The 16,356-nt window shown below is 39.0% G+C and overlaps 1 protein-coding gene across 6 annotated transcripts in view; it reads right to left on the reverse strand.

The window, feature by feature from the left end:
- Nucleotides 1-16,356, reverse strand: part of FRYL (FRY like transcription coactivator) — a 275,206-nt gene that overhangs the window by 220,457 nt on the left and 38,393 nt on the right. For 2 of the 6 annotated variants that reach the window (XM_074396106.1, XM_074396105.1), the window contains one exon: nucleotides 3,761-3,858. The exons of the other annotated variants lie outside the window; for them this stretch is intronic. The gene's annotated coding sequence lies outside the window, so the exon portion shown is untranslated. The remainder of the gene's footprint in view (nucleotides 1-3,760; nucleotides 3,859-16,356) is intronic. 6 annotated transcript variants of the gene reach the window in all.

Here is a 16,356-nt window from a genome sequence, read left to right on the forward strand (position 1 = left end):
TTTACCATCTTAACTATTTTAAAATGTACATTAAAGGCTGGGCATAGTGACTCACACCTGTAATCCCAGCATTTTGGGTGGCCAAGGTGGGTGGATCACGAGGTCAGGAGTTCAAGACCAGCTCAGCCAACATGATGAAACTCCATCTCTACTAAAAATACAAAAAATTAGCCGGGCATGGTGGTACACACTTGTAATCCCAGCTCCTCGGGAGGCGGAGGCAGGAGAATTGCTTGAACCCTGGAGGTGGAGGTTGCAGTGAGCCAAGATTGTGCCACTGTACTCCAGCCTGTGCGACAGAGCGAGACGCCATCTCAAAAAATAAAATAAATAAAATTAAAATATAAAAATTAAATAAAGTGTACATTAAATACATTCACACTGTTGGGCAACCATCACCACCATCCATCTCCAGAACTTTTCATCTTACAAAAGTGAAACTCTATACCCACTACAGTCAACCCCAGTCTCCCTGTCACAGCCTGGCATTCACCATCCTATTTTCTGTCTCTATGAGCCTGACTACTCTAGTTACCTTATGTAAGTGAAATCCTGCAGTGTTTGTTCTTTTGTAACTGGTTTATTTTACTAAGCATGATGTCCTCAAGATTCATCTATGTTGTTATTAACTTTTTCTGTAAGAACTCCAAAACCACACAGGGTCATAGTTTCAACATACTCCAGCTGAGGTAGATTCTACGGCACTACACCACAGATTTGGAAGATCCAAATTACAGAAAGAAAGAGAAAAGGAGAACAACATGTACTTAATAATTACGTATGCTGCCAGTTACTCTGCTAGGTGTATTTCACACACAACTTAATTAAGTCCAAACAACTCTAAGGAAGTAGGTAATTATTATTCCCAACTGACAAGTGAGAAGAAGATTCAGAAGAACACACAATATCAAGTAGGCCTCCCATATCACTATCCTATTTCCATTTTGTTTTCATTATAGAACTCATCATTATCTAACATATACTTGGTTTTATATACTTCTTTAATTCCTTATTGCCTTTCTCCCTAACTGGAATATAAGCACCTAAGGCCAGTGTATCCTCTAAACCAGCCTAGAATCAGAGACGTAGAGAGTGCAGGGGCAGGAATGAAGAAGTACAAACCGAGTAATGATATAAGAGAAATATTCCACATGTGCACACTTTTTTGTGCACATGTGGGACATTTTGTTTGTTTGTTGTTTTGTCGGTTGAGTTTGGCTGCACATGGTGGCTCACACCTGTAATCCCAGTACTTTGGGAGGCCAAGGCAGGAGGATCTTGAGCCCAAGAGTTAGAGGCCAGCCTGGCAACATAAGGAGATCCCATCTCTATAAAAAATTCAACAAATAAAAATAAAAAATAAAAGGTTGAAGTCATTACCCTAGTGGATAGGTCACATTTATACAGTAAAATTGTGCCTACGATATACATAGCTTAAAACTTGAACATCTTATCATCTCTAACTACTGTTCTGAGACCTTGCCTCCATATGTACATTTCTCTTTTTTTTTTTTTTTTTTTTTTTTTTTTAAGACAGTCTTGCTCTATACCCCAGGCTACAGTGCTGTGGCACAATCACTGCTCACTGCAACTTCTGCCTCCCTGGTTCAACCAATTCTCTGTGCCTCAGACACTCACAACCACACCCAGCTAATTTCTGTATTTTAGTAGAGATGAGGTTTCACCATGTTGGTCAGGCTGGTCTTGAACTCCTGACCTCAGGTGATCTTCCCATCTCGGCCTCCCAAAGTTCTGGGATTACAGGTATGAGCCACCACACCCAGCCCATATGTATGTTTCTTAGATGCTCAGAAATGGGGATTTTTTTTTATGGCCAAAGATACATTTAGATGTGTTTCTGTTCTGGTTTTTGGAGCGGAGAGTTGAGTAAGGGATAGAAGATAAAATTCCTTGGTCTCCAGTGAGCCCAAATTCTAACATCATATCCCTGTCTTCTGTGAATTTTTGTTGTTCTTAATCAAACTACCTGAGGAATTCTTCTCTGCCTACTGGCTGAAATCAAGGGTAGTTAGTGTCTGAGGACTTTACTACTAAGCCTGAATTAACAATGGGAGGCAGATACTAAGTTGTGATAGTCTATTTACAATATATGCTCACTAGAATAGCAACTATATTTACAGAAATACAGATTTCCTTCCTCTGCTTCAAAATAAAAGTAAATATTCCTACTACCATGCATTGCTACATTCTCTACACTAACATTTGTTAAAACTTTTTGTTACCAAAAAATTAATGACTGAATACATACTAACTTTCTCAAGCTACATTTTTCCATAATCAACTACTTCTACAATTAGAAAAATCTGAAATGTTATGATGAAAAATCAGGATTTTTAAGGGTTTTCAATGAATAAATGCTCACTTATTTCAATAAATAAATCCTCATTTGTAACATGTCTACATTTCCCATAAACTTACTGTATGCATAATTTCTTCTGATCACAGTACAAAAATATGCTAGTCATATTAAAGGAGTACTGTGTTTACAAAATAATGTTATCGTCACTGATGTAACAAGAAGTCAGGGTTTCCTTTTTGTGGTATACAATGGGCCTTGGGAAGCACATTCCCTGTTAAATGTCTTTTACATTTTTTATACACAACTGGTTCAACTTCCTAACAATCAGCATTTACCAGAAAAGTGAAAGATAAAAATCCATTATGATACGCAATAAGACCAAGCAAGCCAAAAGGAGAAAAATAAAATTATAATGGTTCCCTGAGGACACAGAAGTAGAAAATACTTCCAAATCAACACTACTCATCTCTTAACTACCATTTTAAACTGAGAATATCAGTTTCAAGGTGACAAAAATCTCACATCTTTTTTTCTCCCCTCCTAAGGAATCATACCATCAGCAAATTCAACTATCCTCCTTGGATGTCTAAAGGACCTCAAACGTAACTGGTTTTTTGTTTTGTTTTTGAGACTGGATCTTGCTTTGTCGCCCAGGCTGAAGGGCAGTGGTATGATCACAGCTCACTGCAGCCTCAACCTCCTGGGCTCAAGTGATCCTCCCACCTTAGCCTCCTGACTAACTGCAACTAAAAGCACACGCCACCATGCCTGGCTAAGTTTGTATTTTTTAGTAGAGACAGAGTCTCACTATGTTGCCCAGGCTGGTCTCAAATGCCTGGCCTCAAGCAATCCACCCAGCTCAGCCTCCCAGAGTGCTGAGATTACAGCCATATGAGCCACTGTTTCCAGCCTTAACTCTTAATATACCAAAATCTTTGCCTGCTCCCAGCCTTGCTCCTTACTGAATAATACCATTCTTATTTTAGTTGCTAAGGCCAAAATCCTAGCAGTCATATATATTTCCTTTCTTTCCTTCACACCCCCACATCTAATCCATCAAGTTCTGTCAACTCTATTTTCAGAATACTGTATATCCTAACACAGACCACTTCTCTCCAGATCCACTGCTGCCACTCTAGACACAGCCACCATTATCTCTGTCCAAACAATTCAAGGAGACTCTTAGCTGATGATATTATTGCATCTACTCATTTCCCACTTCTCTGCATAATAACCAGAGTGATCTTTTAAAAATATAAAAAGCAAGGCATAGTAGCTTACACTTGTAATCCCAATACTTTGGGAGGCCAAGGCAGGAGGATTATTTGAGCTCAGGAGTTTGAAAACAGTCGGGGCAATATAGCAAGACCCCCAACCCTACAAAAAAATAAAAATAAAATAAAATAACAAAAAATATGAGGTGGGCACAGTGGCACATACCTGTAATCCCAGCTACTTGGGAAGTTGAGACAGGAGGGTTGCTTTAGCCCAGGAGGTCAAGTCTTTAGTGAACCACGATCTTGCCACTGTAATCCAGCCTGGGAGACAGAGCAAGATTCCATCTCAAAAAATAACTTGAATTTGAAATTACAATTTAAAAATAAACAGAATATAAATGTATTCACTCCACCAATGCTCAAAATCCTCCACTAGTTTTACATAAAATACAGGGGAAAAAGTCCATGGTCAAATGTCTCTGACTTTCCCTTTCCCCTATTCTAGCCACACCAGTTTTCCTGCTATCCCTCAAACTCAAGTTTATTTCCATGTTAGGCCTGTGGGCTTGCTAAACCCTCTGCCTGGAAAGCTTTTCCCTTGAGCATGGCTTGCTTCCTCCCTTCATTCAGATCACTGCAAATAATACCCTCCAAAAAGGGCTTCCCACATACCCTATCACTCTCTAAGCAAACTTAATTTCTCATCATCAAGTTTATCATCCAATATTTGTTTACTGTTTGTCTACCTGACTAAAAGGCAAGCTCCAGGAGGGCAGAGGCTATCTTGCAGATATTTATAATCCCCAATATCATCTCCTGGGTCACAAAAACTCAATAAACATTTGTTGATTAAACAAACGATGCCCATGATAATAAATGATAAGAAAAAAAAAAACACCAGTAATGCAGACTTTCAAACACTTAATTCAATAAAATGCATACATTTCCACTGTGCTGCCTTTAGAGGACTTTAGAACAGTGCAGAATGACAGGGAAAGGGAGGGAAACGTGTTGCCTTCAGCACATAAATCCAATATATTTGAATACTTCATTTTACATCCATGTTGAGATGGAACCTAATGTCTCCAAAAAACAGATTTGAAACTGTTTTTCTTCCTGCTAAATACCGGAATCAAACTTTATCCAAACAAGCTTAAAAGGAGAAGCAGTATTCAGATGATAACCTAAGAATACGTATTTTATTTAGCTCCCTGTTCCATTATCCCTCAAGATGATTAAATCAATACAAAAGAGAAAATTCAAGCATCATTAAAAATAAGAACGGGTCTCACCCCTCACCTGAAACTTTGAGTTTTCACAAAGACATTTTAAGGTAAGAGAAAAGGGAATCGATCTGCCCTTACATCAGCTGTATCTGCTGTGCTCCACCCTGCAAGCCTGCCCACCAGGCTACTTCACCAAGGTGAGGCCCAGAAGAAAATGGCCCATACCTCACTGCTCCCCTCCATCAGATCCTCTGCGCTAAATACTGACTGCAATCTTCAACAGATTCCATCTATCCTCTGAGAGAAAGAGAGAATACAATCTCATGCCAAACTGTGATACAGCCTGTGCTATTTATCAACACTATTAATGTGTACAGTTGTACCCCCTTATCCAGGGTTTCATTTCTCAAGGTTTCAGTTAACCTCAGTCTAAAAATATTAAATGGAAATTTTCAGAAATAAACAATTCATAGGTTTTAAATAGCACATCATTCTGAGTAGCGTGATGAAATGTCACGCTGTCCTGCTCCATCCCGCTTGCCTGGGACATGAATCATCCCTTTGTCCAGTGTGTCCAGGCTGTCTATGCTACCCACCCTCTAGGCACTTAGAAGCAGTCTCAGTCATCAGATCCACTGTCACAGTATCACAGTGCTTGTGTTCAAGTAACCTTTATTTTACTTAACAATGGTACCAAAGTACAAGAGTAGTGATGCTGTCATACTGTTATAATTGTTCTATTTTACTGTTAATATTGTTGTTAATCTCTTACTGCACCTAATTTAGAAATTAAACTTTATCAGAGGTACGTATATATGGGGGGGAAACGTAGTATACATAGGATTTGGCAGTATCTGAGATTTCAGGTTTCCATTGGGGTCTTGGAACACATCCACCGAGGATAAGGGAAAACCAGTATATAGGGGGAAAAAAAATCACCAATCTTATGACAAGAATTGGCAGATACAGAGGACTGGTGAAATTCTCAGAATTTTAGAGATAATGACCATGAAATTCTTAACAAAGATGTGAAAGGCAAAACTACTTGCTTCTCTAAGATAGTTCTTTTTCTGGGGATAAGTGGTGGGATAGTCAGCTTACCAAACCAGCATCTGCAATCAGGGTTAGAGATGGTAAGACATTCTCAAGAAAACACAAACTAAGTAATCAGAAAAATAAAGATACAGAGGTCATTAACAGCATTATCCATTTTCCCCTCTCCTTCTGGGCATGATGAAGGATTTTACTTTCCTTTTCCCTCTTGAAGTTAGACACAGTCATGTGACTTGTGTTGGCCAATGAAATGTGAGTAGAAGGGACCTATACACTTCCACAGATGCATTTAATTGTTGGGCTCTGAACCTCTCTCAGTAATTGATGACTCATTTGTTCATACAGAGGTGCAATGCTTGCCTTTCTCTACAGGAAAGACAACTTTCCCTGAAAGGTACAAACTTGATATGAATGAGAAATAATAATCTTTGTGTTTTAAGTGACTGATAATTGGAGAATTGTTTTCTTACTGAACCATAAGCTAACTTAGCTTAACTACTATATTAGTTATTTGAAAATTCCAAGGCTGGGTGCGGTGGCTCACACCTGTAATTCCAGCACTTTGGGAGGCCAAGGTGAGTAGATCACATGGTCAGGCGTTTGAGACCAGCCTGGCCAATATGTTGAAACCCCGTCTCTACTAAAAATACAAAAATTAGCTAGAAGTGGTAGTGTGTGCCTGCAGTCCTAGCTACTCAGGAGGCTGAGGCTTGAACCTGGGAGGCCAAGGTTGCAGTGAGCTGAGATCATGCCACCACACTCCAGCCTGGGCAACAGAGTGAGACTCCATCTCAAAAAAAAAAAAAAAGAAAATTCCAATAAAATTATCAAAATTCAGCAAATCAAGAAAATCTGACAGGGGCAGATAGTTTCAGAGATGGATAGAAAGATATACAAAAATGACATCAATAATGAGAAATGGATTATAACCACAGAAATAAAGGGTTTTTTTTTTTTCATGGAATGTGTCTTCAGAATCAATAATCTCATCTCAATTTTTAAAAATGTTTAAATAGTAGACTACCTCTGCAAGGATGCACCAGAAACTTATCATATTGTTTGCTTCCAGAAAAGAATATTGTATAGCAACTTAAAAAAAAAAAAATGGGAAAAAGAAAATTCTGGTTTCTGATCTGAACTGAAAGAAGCTTGGAAGTCATCATTCCAAAATAAGTAAAAAGCAGAACAAACTGGAAAAAAAAAAATCAACAACTCATCTTAGATCCTTAAAAGAAATGAGGTCACAAGACAAACTACTGCCCCCAAAGTTGGAGGGACATACAGAAGGATACAGAGGATCACAACTTAACAGAGCAGAAACCAAAACCCAGGGAAGGAAAACCTGACCTGTAATTGACAAGTTATTGGAGGATCAGTGTGGAGAAGTCTGAGAGTCAGAAACTCCAGAGGACCCAGTCAGAAGGGGCCTCTCACATTTTTTCTGACTTTTACCTCCAGGTCTCACAGTGAATATCAGAAAAATCTCCCCATACTTCCAACAGAAAGAGAGGAAAAGCAACCATTTTGAAATACACCATAACATTCTGTTTTTAACAAGGTTGGCCCTCAGGAGAAGCTATTTAGCGAGAGACTAACCTGCTGAGGTTTTAACAGGGCCTAACTTGCAGGTAGAGAAATACCTAATCCCAGTCAGCGTTAGCCTTCCATGTGGAGGAAAAGAAATACCTAACTCTAGCCAGTTCTAGCCTTCCATGTGGGAGGCAGGAAGTACCCAATGCTGCCTGCTTTAACTATCCTGTCCCACCTAAGAGAGTAAGTGTACTGAAAAGCACTTGTGAAGTTGATAATCCAGAGACACGGCCTCACCAAAAGTCTGAAATCTAATCATAGGACTACAGAAGGCTTCCCCTTCCACACCTTACCACCACATGATAAAAGCCTGTATAAACAGTTCCTTTTACACAGTACATCATGTCTAGCTAGAAAGAAAAAATTACAAGGCATACTAAAAGGCAAACAACCCAGTCTGAAAAGACAGAGCAAGCACTGGAACCAGACTCAGATATGGCAAGGCACTGGAATTATTAGATCAGGAAGTGAAAACAACTCTGATAAATATGCTAAAGCTCTAATCTGAGATTGAAGATATCTCAATAGTAACCTCAAAAACTGGAAAGCAATGAGAAAAAAGAATGGAAAAAAAAACAAAACAAAAACCTCGGACACAGCACAAAACCCAAGAACTGGGACAATTACAGTGATGTAATGTGTGAAATGGGAGTACCAGAAGGAAAGGAGAGGAACCAAAGACATACTTGAAATAATAATGACTGAGAATTTCCCCCAAATTAATGTCAGATATCAAACCAGGTATCTAGGAAGCCAAGAGAACACCGAGCAGGGTAGATACCTCCCCAACCAAAAAAAGAAAACAAAAAATTTACACTTAGACATACCAAATCATATCCAAATACAGAAAATCTAAGATTAAAAAAAATCCAGAAAGAAGCCAGCAGATAAAAACACCTTACTTGTAGAAGAACAAAGGTAAGAATTACATTCCCAGAATTTCTCCCTAGAAACCATGAAAGAAAAAAGTGAAATGAAATATTTAAAGTAACAGGAAAAGGCCAGTTGTAGTGGCTCACACCTGTAATCCCAGCACTTTGGGAGGCCAAGGCGGGGAGATCACCTGAGGGCAGAAGTTCAAGACCACCCTAAGCAACATGATAAAACCCCATCTCTACTAAAAATACAAAAATCAGCTGAGCGTGGTGGTGGACAACTGTAATCCCAGCCACTTGGGTGGCTGAGGAAGGAGAATAGCTTGTACTTGGGAGGTGGAGGTTGCAGTGAGCTGAGATCATGCCATTGCACGCTAGCCTGGGCAACAGAGCAAGACTCCATCTCAATAAAAATAAAAAATAATGAGAAAAAAACTCCACCAGCCTAGATTTCTGTATCCTATGAAATTATCCTTCAAAAGTATAAAAGAAATAAAAACTTCCTCACAGAAACAAAAATTGACAGAATTTGTTGCTGGTGGACCTGCCTTGAAAGAAATGTTAAAGGAAAAGGAAAATTATACAGTTAAGAAACTCAGATCTGCAAGGACAAATCCTAGAGAAGGAACAAGTGAAGGTAAAGTAAAAACTTTTCTTTTTCTAATTACTAATTAACCTGCCAGGAAACAGTTGTTCAAAATAATAGCAACAATGTATTCAGTTATGTATGCATACCTATGTGTCTGTGTGTCTGTGTGTGTGCATGATTATGTATGCTTATGTAGAAGTCACATGTATCAGCAATGATACAAAGGAGAGGAGGGAGGAAACAGGATTATTTCTATAAGAGACTCACCTACTGATGAAGTAGTAAAAATGTTACTTTTAAGTAACACTATGCCACTAAATGTATGTTGCAAGCAACCACTTAAAAAAGCAAAAAAGAAATATAATTCATACACCAAAAAAGGAAAGAAAATGTAATCACATAAAATGCTCAATTAGAACCACAAAAGCCATAAAAAGAGTAGAAGAGAAAAACAGGAACAAAGAACAAGCCCAACACATAAAAAATAATAACAAATATTGTAGATATCAAACCAACTACATCAATATTCACTCTAAATATCAATGGTCTAAATGCACTAATTTAAAGAAAGATTGTCAGAGTGGATCAAAAAAACAAGACATAACTATCTGTTATCTACAAGAAACCCACTTTAAATATAAAGACACATATAGATTAAAAGCAAATGGATGGAGAAAGAGATGCCATGCTAACACTAATCAAAAGAAAGTGGGACTAGTATATTAATTTCAAACAGAGCAGGCTTCAAAGCAAGGAAAGTTCTACAAAGATAAAGATTAGCATTACATAATGATAAATGGTCAATTATCCAAAATGACATAACAATATTTAATGTGCATGTGTGCCTAACAACAGAGAAACAAAATGTGAGTGAAAAACTGATAGAATTACATGGAAAAACAGATGAATGCACTATTACAGTTGTAGACTTCAATATTCCCCACTAAAAGCAAACAGTTCAGAATCAGAAGCAGGCAGCGTATCAGTAAAGACATAGCTGAACTCAACAACACCATCACTCAACTGGATATGACCAACATCTATGGACTAATTCAACAACAGCAGGTTGCACATTCTTCTCAAACTCACATGGAACAGTCACCAAGACAGAACACATTCTGGGCCACAAAACAAAATGGAAAGAATACAAATACACAATAACTGCTCTCAGACCACAATGAAATTAAACTAGGTATCAACAACAGATAGACAGGTGGAAAGTCCCAAAATACTTGGAGATTAAACAACACACTTCTAAATAACACTAGTCAAAAAATAAATCTCAAGAGAAATTTTAAAATATTTTAACCACAATAAAAATGAAAATACAACATCAAAATTGTGGAATGCAACAAATGAAATATGTAGGGAGAATTTTGCTGCATTAAATACATACATAGAAAAAAAGACAAATCTAAAATCAATAATATAAGCTTCTACCTTAGGAAACTAGAAAAGGAAGAACAAATTGAATCCAAAGTAAAGAGAAGAAAAATAAAAATTAGAGCGGAAATCAACAAAATTGAAAACAGGAAACAGAGAAAACCAAAAGCTACTTCTTTGAAAAGATCAATAAAATTGATAAGCTTCTAGCAGGTTAACTAAGAAAAAAAGAGACAGTACACAAATTACTAATATTAGAAAATGAAAGCAGAGGCAATACTACAGATTCCATGAACATTAAAAACATAACAAAGAAATACTACAAACAGGTCAGGCACAGTGGCTCACACTTGTAATCATAGCTCTTTGGGAGGCCAAGGCAGGTGGATCACCTGAGGTCAGGAGTTCAAAACCAGCCTCTCCAACATGGTGAAACCCTATTTCTACTACAAATACAAAAATTAGCCAGGCATGGTGGCAGGCACCTGTAATCTCAGCTACTTGGGAGGACTGAACGCAGGAGGTGGAGTCGCAATGAGCCGAGATCACGCCACTGCACTCCAGCCTGGGTGATAAGAGTGAGATTTCATTTCAAAAAAAAAAAAAAAGAAAGAAAAAAAGAAATACTATGAACAGTGTGATCAATAAAACTGATAAGCTTCTAGCAGGTTAACTAAGGAAGAGACAGGACACAAATTACTAATATTAGAAATGAAAGAGGGGGTCGGGTGTGGTGGCTCACACATGTGATCTCAGCACTTTGGGAGGCTGAGGTGGGCAGATCATCTGAGGTCAGGAGTTTGAGATCAGCCTGACCAACATGGCAAAACCCCACCTCTACTAGAAATACAAAGCTTAGCCAGGCACACTACTAGGGAGGCTGAGGCAGGAGAATCACTTGAACCCAGAAGGCAGAGATTGCAGTGAGCCAAGATAATGTCACTGCACTCCAGCCTTGGCAACAGAGCAAGACCATCACAAAAAGACAAAGACAGAGACAGAGACAGAGACAGACAGAGAGACAGAATATCAATACTACAGATTCCATAAACATTAAAATAATAAAGGAAAACTATCAACAATGCTTTGCCCAAAAATTTGATAAACGAGATTAAATGAGCCAATTCCTTGAAAGTCACAATCTGCTGAAATTCACATAAGAATAGGCAATCTGAATTGGCCTATATTATTAAAGCAATTGAATCAATAATTAATAATCTTCCAAAAGAGAAAGCACCAGGCCCAGAGGTGTCCACTGGTGAATTCCACCAAACTTTTAAAAACAAATTATACCAATTCTCTACCATTTCTTTCAGAAGACAGAAGCAGAGGAAATACTCCGAAACTTATTCTATGAGGCTAGTATCACTCTAATACCAAAACCTGGAAAATACATTATAAGAGAACTACAGACTTAAACATCTATCAAGAACATAGATCCAGTTACCTTCAACAAAATATGAGCATGCTAAACCTAACAATGTAACAGAAAAATTATATATCACAACCAAAGGATTTATCCCAGATATGCAAAGCTGGCTCAACATTTAAAATCAATTAATGTAGTCCATCACATGAACAAGCTAACAAAGAAAAGTCACATGATCATTTCAATAGATGCAGAATAAACATCTGACAAAATCCAGCACTCATTCATGATAGATTCTCAGTAAATTTAGAGGGAAATTTCCTCAACTTGACAAATAATATCTATAAAAAACCTACTGTTATCATCATTCCTTTATTTATTTTTTTCCTTTTTTTGAGACAGAGTCTTGCTCTGTTGCCAGGTGCCAGGCTAGAGTACAGTGGCACAATCTCAGCTCACTGCAATCTCCGCCTCCTGGGTTCAAGCAATTCTCCTGCCTCAGCCTCCCTAGTAGCTGGGACTACAGGCACACACCACCACGCCCAGCTAATTTTTGTATTTTTTAGTAGAGATGGGGTTTCACCATGTTGGCCAGGATGGTCTTGGATCTCTTGACCTCATGATACACCCACCTCGGCCTCCCAAAGTGCTAGCATTACAGGAGTGAGCCGCTGTGCCCAGCCACTATCATCATTATTAATGATGAGAAACTAGAAGCTTTCCCACTTAGATGAAGAACAAGAAAAGGATGTCCTCTTACTACTCCTTTTCAATATCATAATAGATGTCCTAGCTAATACAATAAAGCAAGGAAAGGAAATAAAAAGTACATAGATTGAAAAGGAAGAAATAAAACTGTGTTCGTTCACTGATGACGGGATCATCTACATAGAAAAGCAAAAAGGATTAACAAAAAAAAAATTCCTGGAACCAATAAGCAATTATAACAAGATTGCAGGATACAATGTTAACATACAAAAGCCAACTACTTTCCTATAAACCAACAATGAATGCACAGAATTTGACATAACACAATATAATTTATGTTAGCATCACAAAATATAAAAAACTTAGGTATAAACCTAACGAAATATGTATAGGACCTATATGAGGAAACTACTAAACTCTGATTAAAGCAATCAAAGAATTAAATAAATAGATATTCTATGTTCATGGATAGGAAGACTCAAGCTTTTGTTGTTGTTGTTTCAAAGAGATGGGGTCTCACACTGTCACCCAGGCTAGCGTTCACAGTGCAATCATAACTCAGTGTAACCTCAAGCTCCTGAGCTCAAGTGATCCTCCAGCCTTAGTCTCCCCAGTAGCTGAGACTAGAGGAATATGCCACCACACATGGCTAAATTTTTTGGGGGGCAGTGGGGGGATATAGACAGGGTCTCACTATGTTGCCCAGGCTAGTCTTTAACTCCTGGCCTCAGCAATCCTATTGCCTCTGCCTCCCAAAGCATTGAGATTACAAGTTTGAGCCACCAACCCCAGACAGGAAGACTCAATATTGCTACAATGTCAGTTCTTCCCAACTTGATGTATAGGGTCAATGCAATCTCAATGAAAATTCCAGGAAGTTATTCTGTGAATATTGGCAAACTGATTCTAAAGTTTATGTGAAAAGACAAAAGACTTAGAATAGCCAACACAATGGAAGGAAAGAACGAGGTTGGAGGACTAACACCACCCAACCCAACACTTACTATAAAGCAACAGTCATCAAGACAGGATAGTATGGGTGAAAGAACAGATAAATAGATCAGTGAAACAGAACAGAGAGCCCAGAAATTGACCCACATACACATACCAACTGGCTGGGCAGGGTATCTCACATGTAATCCCAGCACATTGGAAGGCTGAGGCAGGTGGGTCACTTGAGATTAGTAGTTGAAGACCAGCCTGGCTAACATGGCGAAACCCCATCTCTACTGAAAATACAAAAATCAGCTGGTATGGTGGCACATGCCTGTAATACCAGCTACTTGGGAGGCTGAGACAGGAGAATTGCTTGAACCAGGGGGAGGAGGCTGCAGTGAGCCAAGATCATGTCACTGCTCCAGCCTGGGTGACAGAGGAGGACATCATCTCAAAAAAAAAAAAAAAAAAATTTCAACTTACCTTCGACCTTCGATAAAGGGGCAAAGGCATCACAAAGGAGAAAAGAGTCTTTTCAACAAATTATGCTGAAACAACTAGACATTCACATGCAAAAAAAAAAAAGAAAAGAATCTAGACACAGACCTTAAACTCGCCACAAAAAAATTAACTCAAAATGAATCACAGACCCACATCTAAAATAAAACTTGAAAACTTCTAGAAGAAAACATAGGAGTAACTCTAGCTGACCTTGAACTGGGCAATGGCTTTTTAGATATGACACCAAAGGCAAGATCCATTAAAGAAAACCAATTAGCTGGTATCAAAGTTTGAATGTCTGTCCCCTCCAAAACTCACATTGAAACTTAATCCCCAATGTGGTAGTATTGAGACATAGGGCTTTTAAGAGGTGATTGGGTCATACAGGCTCTCGCCAAAGTTCTTGGATTAACAGATAGTGGATTCATGGGTTAATGAATTAATGGGTTATCATGGGAATAGAACTGCTGGATTTACAAGTAAAAGACCTTAGCTAGAACACTCAGCCATGTGATACCCTGTACCACCTTGGGACTCCAGAGTTCCCACCAGCAAGGAGGCCCTCATAAGATGTGGTCCCTCAACCTTAGACTTCTCAGGTTCTCCAACAGAGAAACAAATTCATTTTCTTCATAAATCATCCAGTTTCAGGTAATCTGTTAGAAGCAATAAAAAGCAGACTAACATACTGGACTTCATTAAAATTAAATTTCTCTGCTCCGTGAAAGCCACTGTCAAGAGAGAGACTGAAAAAACAAGTCACAAGACTAGGAGAAAATACTTGCAAAACCTACAACTAATGAAGAAGTAACATCCAAAATACATAAAGAACTTAAAATTCAACAATAAGCAAACAACCAATTTTTTTTTTAGATGGAGTCTCACTCTGTCACCTAGGCTGGGATGCAGTGGCAATCTCTGCTCCCTGCAACTTCCACCTCCTGGTTCAAGTGATTCTCTTGCCTCAGCCTCCCAAATAGCTAGAACTATAGGCATGCACCACCACGCCCAGCTAATTTTTTGTATTTTTAGCAGAGACAGGGTTTTATCATGTTGGCTAGGATGGTCTCGATCTCCTGACCTCGCGATCCACCCATCCTGGCCTCCCAAAGTGCTGGGATTACAGGCAGGAGCCACCACATGCAGCCAGAACCTGATTTTTTTAAAGGGCTGGACATATCACCAAAGATCTTATGGCAAATACACGTGCAGAGATGCTCCATATCATACAGTATCAGAAAAATGCAAATTAAAACCACAATGAAATACCACTACACACTTAGTAGAATGGATAAAACCCAGGGCAATGACCAACCAAACGTGGATGACGATAAGAGGCAAGAGAAATTCATTCATTGCTAGTGGGAATGCAAGATGAAACAGCCACTTTGGAAGACAGTTTGGTGTTTTCTTACAAAACTAAACATATTCTTAACAAATACATCCAGTACTTACTCGTTGTTATTTACTCAAAGGAGATGAAAACATATTTCCACACAAAAGCCTACATATGGATGTTTATAGCAGCATTATTCATAACTGCCAAATTTTTGAAGCAAACAAGACATTGTTCCACTGGTGAATAGATCTGAGGGGGGGGGAAAAGCAAGCTGTGGTACATTCAGACCATGGAATATTTTTTAATACTGAAAGGAAATGTGCCATCAAGCCATAAAAAGCCATGGAGGCCAGGCATGTGCCTCACACCTGTAATGGAAGCACTTTGGGAGGCTGAAGCAGGCAGAACACTTGAGCCCAGGAGTTTGAGACCAGCCTGTGCAACATGGTGAAGATCCATCTCTATTTTAAAAAACAGAAAAATGGCCAGGTGCGGTGGCTCATGCCTGTAATCCCAGCACTTTGGGACGCCAACACGGGCAGATCACGAAGTCAGGAGATTAAGACCATCCTGGCTATCACTGAAACCCCGTCTCTACTAAAAATACAAAAAATTAGCTGGGCGTGGTGGCACACGCCTGTAGTTCCAGCTAGTCAGGAGGCCGAGGCAGGAGAATCGCTTGAACCCAGGAGGCGGAGTTTGCAATGAGCTGAGACTGTACCACTGCACTCCAGCATGGTGACAGAGTGAGACTGTGCCACCAAAGAAAAAAAAAAAGAAAAAGAAAACTTTGCTAGGCACGGTGGCACATGCCTGTAATCCCAGCTACTTAGAAGGCTGAAGCAGGAGAATCACCTGAGCATGGGAGGTGGAGGTTGCAGTGAACCGAAACGGCACCGCTGTACTCCATCCCAGGCAACAGAGCAAGACTCTCTCTCAAAATAATAACAATAATAAAAAGACATGGAGGAAACTTAAGTGCATATTACTAAGTTAAAGAAGCCAGCCTGAAAACAGACTGGATAATTTCAACTCTATGACACTCTGGAAATGGTAGAACTATAGAGCGAATACGAACATCAGTAGCTGGGGCGGGGAAGAGAAAAACAGATGCACCACAGGGAATTTTAAGTCAATGAGCTACTTTGTATCCTGTAATTGTGGATACATGTCATTAGAAGTTTGTCCAAACCCACAGAGTGTACACCACCAAAGAGTGAGCCCTAATATAAACTATGGACTCTGCCTAA

Source organism: Saimiri boliviensis, chromosome 3 (genome assembly GCF_048565385.1).
Source record: "Saimiri boliviensis isolate mSaiBol1 chromosome 3, mSaiBol1.pri, whole genome shotgun sequence".
Taxonomy (NCBI): domain Eukaryota; kingdom Metazoa; phylum Chordata; class Mammalia; order Primates; family Cebidae; genus Saimiri; species Saimiri boliviensis.